The following is a 13,412-nucleotide window of genomic DNA, read 5'->3' as shown; positions in this document are numbered from 1 at the left end:
TCAGACAAAGGCGTCAATAAAGGATGGAAAAGTACTCTACACTCAAAATTTTCGAGGTAGAGGTCGTGGAAGTCGCGGGAATGGTCAAGGTGGTCAAGACAACAGTTACGAAGAAAACTACCAGGAGAAGAGACTGTCGAGCCAAGCAAATTGGCGTGGAAGAGGACACAATCAAGGGCGCGGTCAAGGATACAATTTCAACATCCAATGCTTTAAATGTCATGAATAGGACCACTATGCAAATAATTGTAACTTCGACAGATATTACAACTTTTGGCAGAATGGGTCACTATGCGAGAGATTGTCGAGCCGAAGAAAAGGTGGAAGAAACCATCAACCTAGCCTTGGATGACGCAATAAGTGGAGGCATCGTCTTGATGGCTCAAAATTAAGAGCCGAACACAAAAGGAGACTGCGGCGCGAAAGACGATAGCGACAGTTGTGAGCCGACGGAAACTGTTGGAAATGAGGTAATGCCCAGCGGATGTGGCAAAATCCTGATAGCGGAGACGAGAAAATCGAATAAAGATGAACAACCGAAGAACAGAGAGCCTGAGCTCGAAGAGAGAGCTCCAATGGCCGAAAAAGCAATTCGAGAAAGAAAGAAGAAAGAGGATGAAAATTGAAGAAGAAAAGAAAGAGCGGGAAACAAAAGATAAAAGGTTAGAGAAAGAAATGACTGAGTTGAGTAAGAGTTCCTTTTGTCTAAAACACAGGAGAAGGAAAAGAATGAGAAGATAATCTTTGAATTTGCGAAGAAAGTTGAAGAAGGTGTGAAGAAAGAGAATGACCTGTTAATGGAGATTGAGGGTCTAGTAGACGAGCTAGTGAGGGAGAAGAAAGATATAGAGATACTGACTCAACAGAGAAACTCACTCGACGTGAACCTGAATCAAGTCTAACAGGAGGCAGTGAATTTACGACACACGATTGAGACATTCACTCGTGATAAAAACAAACTGGAGAAAACAAGAATGCTAGGTGTAAAAGTTGTTGTGGACTTCTGAAGGGAATTGAGTAAACTAAACGAAGCCGTGATGTCTGAATCAAGCATGGCTGAGAACTGGAGAAATGAAGAGTTGGAGTCTCAGATGGGCTGTTCTCAAGAAGATCCAAATGAAGTCTCATCAGAGAAGGACAACCCTATTTTGCCGCTCGAGGAAAAGAAGAGAAAATTGAAGAAATCACGAGTGAGATCGAGAAAACGAAAATGGCTCACGTGCAATTATTGAATAGAACCTTTAAGTTTTAAATTCAGGTGAGAGTTTGTTGGAAATAAAGTTCAGGGGAGAATTTTGTTGGAAATAAACCTCTCAATGAGAGAGAAAAAAGAAAGAAAGAAAAGTAAACTTAAATGAGGAAGAGAAAAAAGAGGGAGGAAGAGTAAACTTAGATGAGAGAGTGAGAAAACTGTTATTATTTTTTGATTTTTTTAATTCAGTCCAAACTCATACATAATTGAAGAAAGGAATGGTCGGTAGTTATGGCCAATTTTAGCTAAAACTTGTAAACAGACTCTACTTATCGTTACTTCTTATAAATACGTTGTAAAGGAGAGAACAAGAGAGCTATGACCAATTTTAGCCTTATTAAAACTTATAATAGAGAACAAGAGAGAGCAGCAAGAGAGCTATGACCAATTTTAGCCTTATTAAAACATATAAAAACTTATAAATAGACTTCACTCAGAGAGAGCAGCAAGCAAGAGAGCTATGGCCAATTTTAGCCTTAGGGAAACTTATAAATAGGCGAAACTTATAAATAGGCGAAAGAGCACCAAGGGGAAACTTATAAATAGGCTTCGCTTATGGTTGTAAAAGCAGAGATCAAGAGAGAGCACCAAGCAAGTGAATGTATAACAGAAAGTGTAATAGAAAAAGCTTTTGAGAATTGTTTGTTTGTCTCCTTGTCTCTCCCCTCTCGATACTCCCTTTGTAGTTTCGTGAGAATTATCTAAACAAGTTAATTTCAGAGCGAGCGTCTATTTTCTAAAACTTGGTATCGGAGCGGCTTTTAATTTCTACAAATTGGTATCAGAGTAAATTTATTTTCTACATCCAGCACCTCTTTCGGTAAACGGTTTAGAAAATAAACCGCACGTCGTATTGTCTCGCCCTATAAAATCGTTGGGACTTGCATGCTCTTGATTAAACTTCTTGCATTGTTCATTATGGTGTGGTTTCTTCGCTCGACCACGTCGTTTTGCTGTGAGTGTACGATGTGGTGAGTTGACGCTTGGTACCTTCCTCTTCCCAAAACTTTGAGAAGTTATAGGATAAGAACTCGCCACCTCGGTTGGTGCGCACATTTTTTAGCTTATAACCAGACCCGTTTTCAACAAGCCTTTTGAACTTCTTGAACGCACATAATGCCTCTTCTTTTTCTTTGAGCATGTATACCAAGATTCAAGGGCTATAATCGTCAACAAGTAAGAGAAAATACTTGTTACTAGACATCGGTAATGAAGTGATCAGGTCTCATAAATCTACATGAACCAGTTGCAATGTCGCTCATCGAGGAAATTGGTTTGAGCTGGGAACAACAGTGTTTCTTGTTTGGAGACTATACAACTTTCACATAACTGGTTCGAGTGTATGATTTTGAATAGTCCCATAGCCATCTTCTTTCCCATCATTTTGAGTACCTGAAAATTTATGTGCGCAAGTCTTGCATGTCATAGCCAGGGTGGGTTGGCGGGTCTCCATTAGTACCTTGTATAGGCGGTTATGCGACCATTTTACCTTCATCAATAAGGCTCTATTTCTGTCGAACATCTTGAGGAATGAGTTAACTAACTCCACTCTGTTGCCTTCTTCCATCATCTCACCAAGTGAGGAATGAGTTAACTAACTCCACTCTGTTGCCTTCTTCCATCATCTGACCAAGTCTGATAATAATAATCTTCAAGATTGAGATATAATATACCTTGGTGAGTAGATACGTATATAGTAGCGACTTTAAGTTAAATAGAAATCTAGGGTTGTTACAAAGGCTGTATTTGAGGTTTTCTAGATTTAGTATCAACAAAAAGATGTTGATTTCTTAAGGTTATGGATAGAACAATTGAGTATAGTTGAGGTAGACCAAGTTAACATATTAGTTTTTATCGATAAGAGGAAATGATTGACCAATCCGGTGATTTATTAAATATTAGGAACTAATCAAGGTAGCAATGAAGAAGAGATATGCTTCTAGAGACAGATCATCTCAAGTATATGAGCAAAGAAGGACAATGTTTCAAAAAATTCATCGAAGTTTCAACATAGTCATTACGAGTGGTTGTGAGGTCTTTTGACTCATGAACGCCAACAACTATAATTTTCATGAACTAGATATTCAAAAAAATTCTTAGACTAGTTTGTAGTAGTGTACCTTAGAACACAATATATAGTAAAGAAGTTAGATTTGAGAAACTATAAATGTGAAAAATGTCATATTTAGATGATGGGGATTTACTATGGAAAGAGATTTACTCGTAAGTTATATTTATCTCATTTTTCCTTTATCCAATATATTATAAGAAATCAATTCAGATGTTTTCCATGTTCAATTATTTAGATTTTTGTTAACTTAAATCAATTGATAATCAATAAGATTTTAGTTAGGAGTTCTAGTAAATCACTTCAAATCATCACACAATCAATTACCTAAATTAGCCAAAATATCTGTAAGAATTAAACTGCTAAACAATTTAAATAAAATAAAAGAAGAAAATATCGTTAGATTTGGAAGTAAGAAAATAAGGAAAAAATAGGGAGAGAAAGCAAAAATAAAATTTTGGAGGTGAGAATTGATTAACAAAATTAGCCAATAATATCTGTTTACAAAATGATAAAATAGTGAACTTGAGATGACAAATCGAACTTTCTCGAAGATAAATTGGTGACACTAGCCTAAACTAATCAAGTAAGTGCCCTTACTATTGACATGGTTATACTTGATGTTGACACGTGTCCCGTGGTTCTGCACGTGTCATATATATTGATATGTATGAATTGTTTATGGATCGATATGCTTATGATATGATATGTATATGTTATAATATGTGAGTTGTATGATAACACTTACGGTACGAGGTGTTCAATGATATGTTTGAGATAGGATACGAGAATGATGCACTAAACGCAATGTAATAATAGAAGTAAGATATGTTCATGAAACATTAAGGTTAGGTTACATATCGAAGTGCTATGAATATGAGAGATTGATAAAAACGATAGCGTTAGGATAGTTCCTGTAACGATATGACCAAAGTACGTTTATATAACGATATGACCGTGATAGGTATAAGAATGTGTTAAGACTATGATAAGTTAGGGAGCGATATGACCATGAAATGTTTACGATATGATATGATTGTGATATGATATGGTTGTGATATGATATGAAATAAGTTATGGTACGAGATATGTGATAAATTGACATGTTTCATGTTTGACCGTTTATTATAGACAAATATCTAGATATTTTTCTTCTATCACGGCTTATCATAGGTATCATATTTGCCCGTTTATTATAGACAAATATCTTGTATTCATTTATTGTTATTTTCATATCATTTGTAATTTACCATATTTCTCTATTCGGTAAATGATTAGAAATTAACAGGACCTCTGTGCTGTAAATTTATTTTGAGAGGGGGCATATGACTATATAGATAACCTAGTAGTTGGCTGCATATGGCGGTCGCTCCCTCCCTATGGAAGGGTTTCCAGCTAACATCCCATGGATGATGATGTTGAAATCAACCATATGTCCTTTGTCCTAACATATTTTATGAGGTAATGCTTCAAACCATGATACTGAATATCCACAGATATGAATTTTGTCGTCCAATCCACCCGCGACACAAAAAATGGATGATCAACTACCACCTACGAACCTAGAATGAGCCCGTGAGCAGCTAGAGAATCACTCAAAACTTTAAGGCCTCCCCAGATTCTCAGATAGTATTAGAGATAAGGCATGAACTTCTTAGAACTTAAAGTAAAGCCTTGGATACTTGTTAAATGTGCAATAAGAGCCTACAAGTAAATTGCTTACCGAGTATTTTTATACTCACCTCTTTTCCTTCAGGTGTTTGCAGGCTACCAGTTGAGGTGGAGGAGTGGTAGAGAATTGTATAGAGGGTTGTTCAGGAACGCCAATTCATCTCTATATTTTGATTCTTTTGTATTTGTTTGAAATTGTATCTCGTTTTGAAAGACAAATGTTAATTTCTTTGTTCTTTCTCGTTTTGAAAGAAAGAGATTTCAATCATTGCATCTCTTATCATAAAAGTAGTTATATTTACTTGTTTATAATTTTTTACTTCAAACTAAATTATATGAGAGTAGGAGATTCAACCTTTCATCAAAGATACACATTTTATAATTAATTATATTTTTTTTCATCTTGTGTTAATTAATTATTTTTCATTTTAAAGAATATTATATTATTTATATACATCCTCGTAAAAATTGAAAACTCCTTTGATATTTGTACTAAAGAAAAAACAAAAAGTGGCAAGCAAAGCCTCATTTAATAGCTTACTCTAATCTTAGGTATCTAATAAATGTTTTGAATTTTAGCCACATTTACTATATTCATAAACGCAGTCGTTTTCAATTGGTTACTTCTATATTAATGAAAATAACTATAATAGAAAATTTTCAATAGAAATACTCTTTTATATATTTCATTTTATTAATATGTTTTTTAACTACGATGTTTTAATTTTGTTTCTGAAAATGTTTGATTAATCCACCACACCTGAATGGTGTGAAAGTTATCTTAGTTATAATTAAATAAATTACAAGGATATGGAAATAGTAATAAATGGAAATAACAATAAATGGAAAGATAATTACGGTAAGAAAGTTGCCTTATAATAAAATATCAAATATGATATATATAGTAAACTATAATTTATTACTAAATATCCTTAACACCCCACCGCCAGCTAAGCGTCGGATTTAAACGAACGTGAAGCTTGAATCTGAAAAATTCAAAGAGGTTTAGAAACACTTTTCGTGAAAATGTCAACAACCTGGTTCAGAGGAAGCGTAGAGAAACACTTTCTTGGCCATCGAAAACTGCAGAGGGATTGCCGCTCAGCGGCGATGCTGCCTTGGCTTCGGCGAGAATATGTCTAACCCATGAAGAGGGATTGTCGCTTAGCGACGATGCTGCCTTGACTCTAGTTAGAATATGTCGAACCCCAAGAAGTAGAAGGGGAAACCTAGAGTAAGGGACAAAGACAATGTTGAAGCCGGAAGAGTCGCCACAGTGGGTGAAGGAGCCAATTTTGGCGAGAAGGGCAGCCGGAAGAGTCGCCACATTGGGCGAAGGAGCCAATTTTGGCGAGAAGGGCGACGACAACTTGGTTGGCGAAGAGGCCAGTGCGGCGCCCAGATTCCAAAGGTAAATCTCTGCATAAGGTCGATGGGCTTATTGAGATTCTGTATATTTCCGAAGAGAACGCTGATGAAGATCCTAAGATTAGGGGTTCTGTGAAGGATGAAGGGAAAATTGGGAAGAAAATGAAAGAGGCTATGTTTGGAAAATGTGAGATTGTATGTACAGAGTATGGCGAAGGGTGATTTAGAGGTCAAAAGAGCAGAGCCAACTCCGACTCTGCATGTGGCAGCCATGCGAACTGCCCCTGTGGCGTCAAAGCCAGTCGTGGTGGTGGAGAAGAACAGTAGAAGATTTCAAAAGTCATTGAAAAGAAAGAATTTGGGTTGTTAAACCAAAATGGCTCTGATACAATCAGAATGTTTGATTAATCAATCACATCTGAATGGTGTGAAAGTTATCTTATTTATAATTAAATAAATTACAATGATATGGAAATAGTAATAAATGGAAATAACAATAAATGAAAAGATAATTACGGTAAGAAGGTTGCCTTATAATAAAATATCAAATATGATATATATAGTAAACTATAATTTATTACTAAATATCCTTTAACAGTTTCTTTATTAAAAAACAAAATTTTCAACACAATGTTACTTTATAAATGAATTATTAGTAACACTCGAAATTTATGTTGGATTATTTTCGATTACTAAACTTATGCAATGCAAACGTGGTAACTTTTGTGTATGTGTGGAGAGTGGTAACTAGGTAAAACGAAAAATCCTGTTCAACTTCAATGTCAATAAATCATACTTTTATTCTCGATTCAATTTTGAAAAGAGTTTTTTTTAGCATGAAATTCTATTTATAAAAGGTATTATGACAATGTCATGGCAATCCTTTTAGAAAACCTAAAAAAAAAAAAAAAAAAAATTTAGATGAAGAAATCTTTTCTAACAAGAGAATGGGGGAGAAATGTTTATCGAAAAAGAAATGCAAATTTTTAACTTTAGATGACGTTGTATTCTTCATTTTAAGTTAGTGACACGATCACCCATCGATATGTTCTACCATTTTTGTTTGTTAAATTTTTATTATGTATACAAAACAGATCTCTTTCGGTTTTGAAGAGAGAGAAATTTGTAATATTCAAACTTGCTAATTGAGAAGGCTGTATTAAGAGATGTTTGTTTAATCTCGAGAAATCGAAGGAATCTCGATTTATATTATATTTTACTCATGAGGTATCATTAAATTTATTAAGATTTTTTACATTTTCTTAGTAAAATAATTAAAAATAAAAAATTGTCCATTAAAATTTTTATTTGAAATCTATATATATAAAAAAATAAATAAATAAAATAACGTGTCAGAACACGATCTTTACAAGAATAAATGAAGAATTTCTTGAGAATAGAGATTAAAATAGAAAGTAAGGACAAAGATGAGAAAGACTTCCGGTCCCCATCCTATCTGGTGGACCTCTCTAAGTATATTTGATGTTTCTTAAAAAAAAAAAAATTAAAAAAAAAAAAAATTAAAAAATGCCAAATGGATTTTCACATGTATTTGTTATATTTTAATTTTTTAAAAAAATAAAAAATAATTTAGAACACCCAAACATTAGAAGTTTATATATATGAAGGCTTTCTTATATATGTTTGTATATGTAAGAAAAGTTGGAAGCATAGAGAAAGAGAGTATATGATCGATTTCCCTTTATTTGTAGTTATGGGACTTTGTGGTAGACTAAGGTGACAGATACAATACTTTATATTCTCTTAGGAGAGCCCAAACTCAGCTAAGCAGGGCTTGCAGGGCACTCGGCCTGAGTCGGGATCGTAATGTTGCAGTCTCTAGCAATCCTTCTCGCGGCAGGAGAGTCCACAAAACCCTTCAAATCTGGATTATTGAGGTATGCACAGTAGCATGGCTGTTGCTCCCTCACCTTATTGCAGCATCGGGTAGACGGCTTCATGCCAGAGAATGCAAGTCCACATGGAATGGCCAGCAGCTGAGGGTCGCACGTCTGCTGTGCGCCTACCTGATGGGCTCCGGTGAGAAGCGCCACCACGAAAAAGGAAACAACTGTGATGCCAAAGTTCTTCATTGGCTTTAATTTGTTATGTGAAAGGGAGAAGAGAAGAGGAATAATGGATGTGAGTTTGGCGATGCTTTTAGCCTCTTTTTATAGCCTCAAAAATGTGCAACAACTACACACCTTCTATTCAAAAATTAATGTGCAAAATTAATTTTTGTTCCAAAAAGAAAAGTCAAAATACAGACAAATAAATTATCTTTTACGATCGTGCTTATCAAGAACTGACTCGTTAATTGTCTTTTACGATCCATCAATCCAAGTAATATTAAGACGTGAAATTTCTCGTGTTCATGTTGAATCATTTATGCATATCATGTCAGGGAACTATCTAATATACCAATATATGGGATGTGACACAATGTTGACACACCCATGTCGTTCGACACTATCCTTGTTAATTCATTTCTAACGGAAGATGTTGAATACACTTGTCTTGCGGTCTTACTCACACCATGACACCCACATGTGCTTTGAGGTAACTCACTTAGGGTATACGACCTAGGGGTGGTGGAGTGCTCACACCATGTTTTCCCTCGTACATTTTAAGGGGTTTTGCTTTTGGTAGAAGTAGATATCATTTTGACAAAACATCATACGTCCTCGTGCAGCATTGTAATGACCCTAGATTTATGCTAACCTAAAGTCGCTACCATCATCATAATACACTCTCTTATGCAGACAATAAACGTTGAAAACATCATCGTAAAAAATTGTCGTGGACTTACATGTTTCTAACCGTCTTTAAAAAAGACATACGGAATATTTATAAAAAAAGAATAAAACATTAAAAGTAAAAAACCCTTATACTAGCCTAAAGTCTAAGAAATGAAATATCACTATCATATACATGTGTTATGATCTTTACTTGTGATGCCATCATCAACCATACATGAGTGTCTTGCCTTTACCTGAAACAGAAATAGCACACGACTTGAGTATTTTAAGAAATGCTGAGTAAGTGACCCCACTATTGGGGTCAAGAAATGCAAACACATGCAACTCATGATTAGGGATCTATCGTTAAAACCATCATAGGGTTGGCCTCCAGTCCTGAAAAAATTTCATGTGTAGTACTTCCCTACACATGACCCATACGTGCAAGCGTGAGTCCCCAAGCGGTTCGCACCCTTATAGACCCCCATCATAGTCAAGCTAGCTATCTATAACCAGACATTCAGAGGTCAGCAAACTCCATTCAAGGCATGATCATCATCATCATAGTGTACTTGTCTGTACTTATTATCATAAATAGAGAAGTAACACAATGTATATGCACACACAATATGCATGAGGTCGCTATATTTTTCATCTTTAAATCATTCTTATGACAAACTCTATACATCATTCACACATTACCCAAGGTAACATGCTGACCTTCGTATGTTCATCATCATTAACATCAATTAGGGTTGTGTCTTAAAAATCTCATCGTCATAATGTATAATGACATTTAATACATGCACATCATCTTAATATGTAATATCATCATAGTAGGCTGAGGCTACTACGACCCCTTGAAGCTAGCTTAACGCTGCTCTCTGAAATTTAATTCTAACCAAGGAGTTCCACAATTATAAATTAGCATTCTACTATGAGAATTAACTCACCTAATTTGTCATAAAATAATTTAAATTTACTAAACCTAATTTTTCATAAATGCTTTCAAAGAGTTGAAACTAGTAGAAAAGATCCCGGATGTATTATATAATAATTTCAAAAAATAGCCTTCACCAATCTTTTAAGTCCCTAGACACTATATGGTTAGTGTTTGAAAAATTGAAACTACTAGGGCTCTATTGAATTTATTAATCTCAAAATTTAAAATAAATAAACAACGTGTGGGAAAGGAAAAGTGTAAGAAAAAAAAAAAGGGAATAGAGCTCAATCTTGTTGAATAGGTAGAAAATAGTATTATTTATTTATTTATTTATTTTAATATTGGTAGGAAAATAAACCTTTTAAGATTTTAAAGTTTTGATATTATATGATCAAATATGATAACTTTTAATTCATTTAGAGTTTTATTTATATTTTATTATTTAATTTTTGATATTCTACCAATTTTTATACTTTATAATTTAAATTCAATATACAATGGGTTAATTATTGATAATTAAAATTTTGATGAATGGCTAAATTGACCAAACCCGATCCTAATCTCTTTAACTTAGGCTCTATTTCATAGTTATTATTATTATTATTATTTTAGTTTTAAAAATTAAGAATATTAATACCACTTTCTCTATTAAGATTCTTTGTTTTCTAATATACTTTTTTTTTAGGTTTTAAATTTTAACTCGAATTTTAAAAAATTCTAAAAGTAGTTTTTAAAAATATATTTTTCTTTTTTGAATTTGTCTAAAAATTCAGTGCTCATAAAAAAAATGAAAATTAAAATAAAAGAAAGGGTGAGAATAAAAAACTAATTTAAAATAACAAACATAAAACAAAGAATGATTGGGGCTTACGTGCTTGACTTTTTTGGGCTTTTAATTGAGTTAATTAATTTTCATTTATTATTATTTTGATGATGATAATTGTGGATTAATTAAATTTTTATTAAAGGTTGGAAGTTTTGTGATTATGGAGGGTAACTTGTCAATCAATTAATTTTTTTTTAGTTTTACTATTAGAGGAGTAGGATTAAACCATTAACATCATCGAGGGTAACACGTGATTTTGCATTAACCATTTTTATTGGGTAGATATTGAGAAATTAAACTGATATGAACCAAGAGATATCGATCCTACAATATACTTTAATGAAGATAGGAAGAAAATATTGTTGAAATTATCAAAAGATATTTCAATTCCTGACACATTGAAGAAGAATGAAGTTTCATTTTATAAATTTTGGGTGGATTACAATTTAGAGTAATTTAGAGTTATTGTATTTCGTTAATGTATTTTAAGACTTTTTATTTATTTTAGGTTACAATTACATTCTGGGTAGTTATGGCCTAGGAATGTTATCACCCTTGGAATGCCTTTAATAGTTTCATTTTGAGACTATATAAAGCTATGTATGTTGTATTTGTAAGTAGACTTGAAAAATATAGTAAAAGAAGCATTTGTGCTTTTCTTTAGCTAATGACTAAGTTTATTTGTAATTCTATGTAGTTTAGGTTGCATGTAACGACCCTAAATTTCCACATACTCAGAGTCGCTACTAACGTCTCATGTTCATCTATAATGCGGAAATATAAGTCTTACATGAACATAATTATTAACGTAAACTTCAAAAAACGTTTAAAACAACCTATTCTGGAAAACACAGCCATGGTCTTACGTGTTTAAATATGAAATACTGAAATTTAGAGAAAACAAAAACAAATACAAAATAATTTAAAACAATGAAATGCAAAACAACCTATTCTAACTTAAGACTAGAAATTTAAATATGAATCTACTCTATGCACGTACCACAGTCTCTGCTCGCGATGATGTCGTCCTCCGTACAAGTGCGCCTTGCCTTTACCTGAAAAATGATATGGCACACGGCCTAAGTATTTCAAAGAATACTCAGTAAGTGGCCCCGCTATAGGGGCCATGCAAATGCAAACACATGCAATCATGATTTAGGGACCTATCTCTAATCATCTTAGGGTGGCCTCTAGTCTCGGACAAATTGGATGTGTAGTACTTCCCTATACACGACTCACATGTGCGAGTGTGAATCCCCAGGGCGCTCGCACACTCCCTGGACCCTCTGGTCAAGCTAATCTGTAGCGACGTCCAGAGGTCAGCGGAACCCCATAGTGTCATGCGCCTCATGAACACCCTCATCTGTGTGCGTTCGCACCTGTGCGCATTCGCGCTCATCATACGGTGCGCGTACGCACTCATCATCTCTAGGGGAAGTAGCCCTATGCTTATGAACATACAATATGCATGAGGTCCCTCTAAATCCATCATAATGTCTCTTCTGACACAACCCTCTAGTCTCATCTCTTTGTTACTCTAGCTAACAGATACTCGTGGATATTTATATTAATATCATTTTCACGCTCTTAGGGTTGTGTCCTATGTCGATCTAACGACATGATGCAATATGGCACTCATCATCATATAACATGCTCAATATGAAAAACATCATCATATTAAGGTAAACGTCACGCAATTATCATACTCATCATATTGCCACAAAGTACATCAAACATATCAAATACGACATTCATCAAAATATATATGTACTGAGCACATCATCAAGTATCGTAACTCACACATCATCATAACTCATACATCATCATAACTCACATACCGCATCGTACGACATAGTTTATACATCATCGTAACTCATACAATTTTTAGCCTATCCTATAGTAATACCACTTACCTGGTTGGCCTTAGCCGAAGTATCCCCTAATTTAATTAACGTAAGCTCCCGTTCCTCGTGAGCTGCTCCAAAGGTAGCTAGAGTTCGCTTCATATCGAACCATTCGTCACCTTTCGTTAGCATTTCACATTTTAATTAATAATCCAACTAACAATGTGAAATACAGCTCTAAAACAGTCTCAGTAAAAATCGAATTCGACGTTTTCATTGTTTCTAAATTTTGGTTGGGTAGTAAAACTTAAATTGAAAATATGTCAATATTATTTCATGTTCAATCATTCAATCTAACTATGGTTTGTTATAATATTATATTCTCTGGTTTGTACCACTTTTGTTTCTCCTCTCTCTCTCTTCTTTTTCTTTCATATGAATGACTATGCAATTATAAAATAATATTCAATTAATTCTGTTTTCTCTTCACTATCAATTAACATAAGCCATTTTCAATTTTTTTTTTCTTCTCTTTCCTAAAAACTACTCTCATCAACATTGACCGAAGTCATTTTCTATTCTATTTTCTTCTATCTTTCTTCTCTTTCCTAAAAACTAAACGGAAGTTATTTTTAATTTATTCTATTTTCTCCTCTCTCCCAAATGACTGTCGAATTCGAGAAGTCATTTTCAATCTATTTT

General features: G+C 33.9%; 1 pseudogene; it reads right to left on the bottom strand.

Annotated features, from left to right (window-relative positions):
- Window positions 1-8,143: 8,143 nt before the first annotated feature.
- LOC147793271 (non-specific lipid-transfer protein 2 pseudogene) lies at window positions 8,144-8,452 on the bottom strand (annotated as a pseudogene).
- Between the last annotated feature and the right edge of the window lie 4,960 nt (window positions 8,453-13,412).

The sequence above is a fragment of the Cucurbita pepo genome, chromosome 3 (genome assembly GCF_057944985.1).
Source record: "Cucurbita pepo subsp. pepo isolate OVF chromosome 3, ASM5794498v1, whole genome shotgun sequence".
Classification (NCBI taxonomy): Eukaryota; Viridiplantae; Streptophyta; class Magnoliopsida; order Cucurbitales; family Cucurbitaceae; genus Cucurbita; species Cucurbita pepo.
Note: the sequence above shows the minus strand (reverse complement) of the source record. Positions and strands in the feature narration are given on the sequence as shown.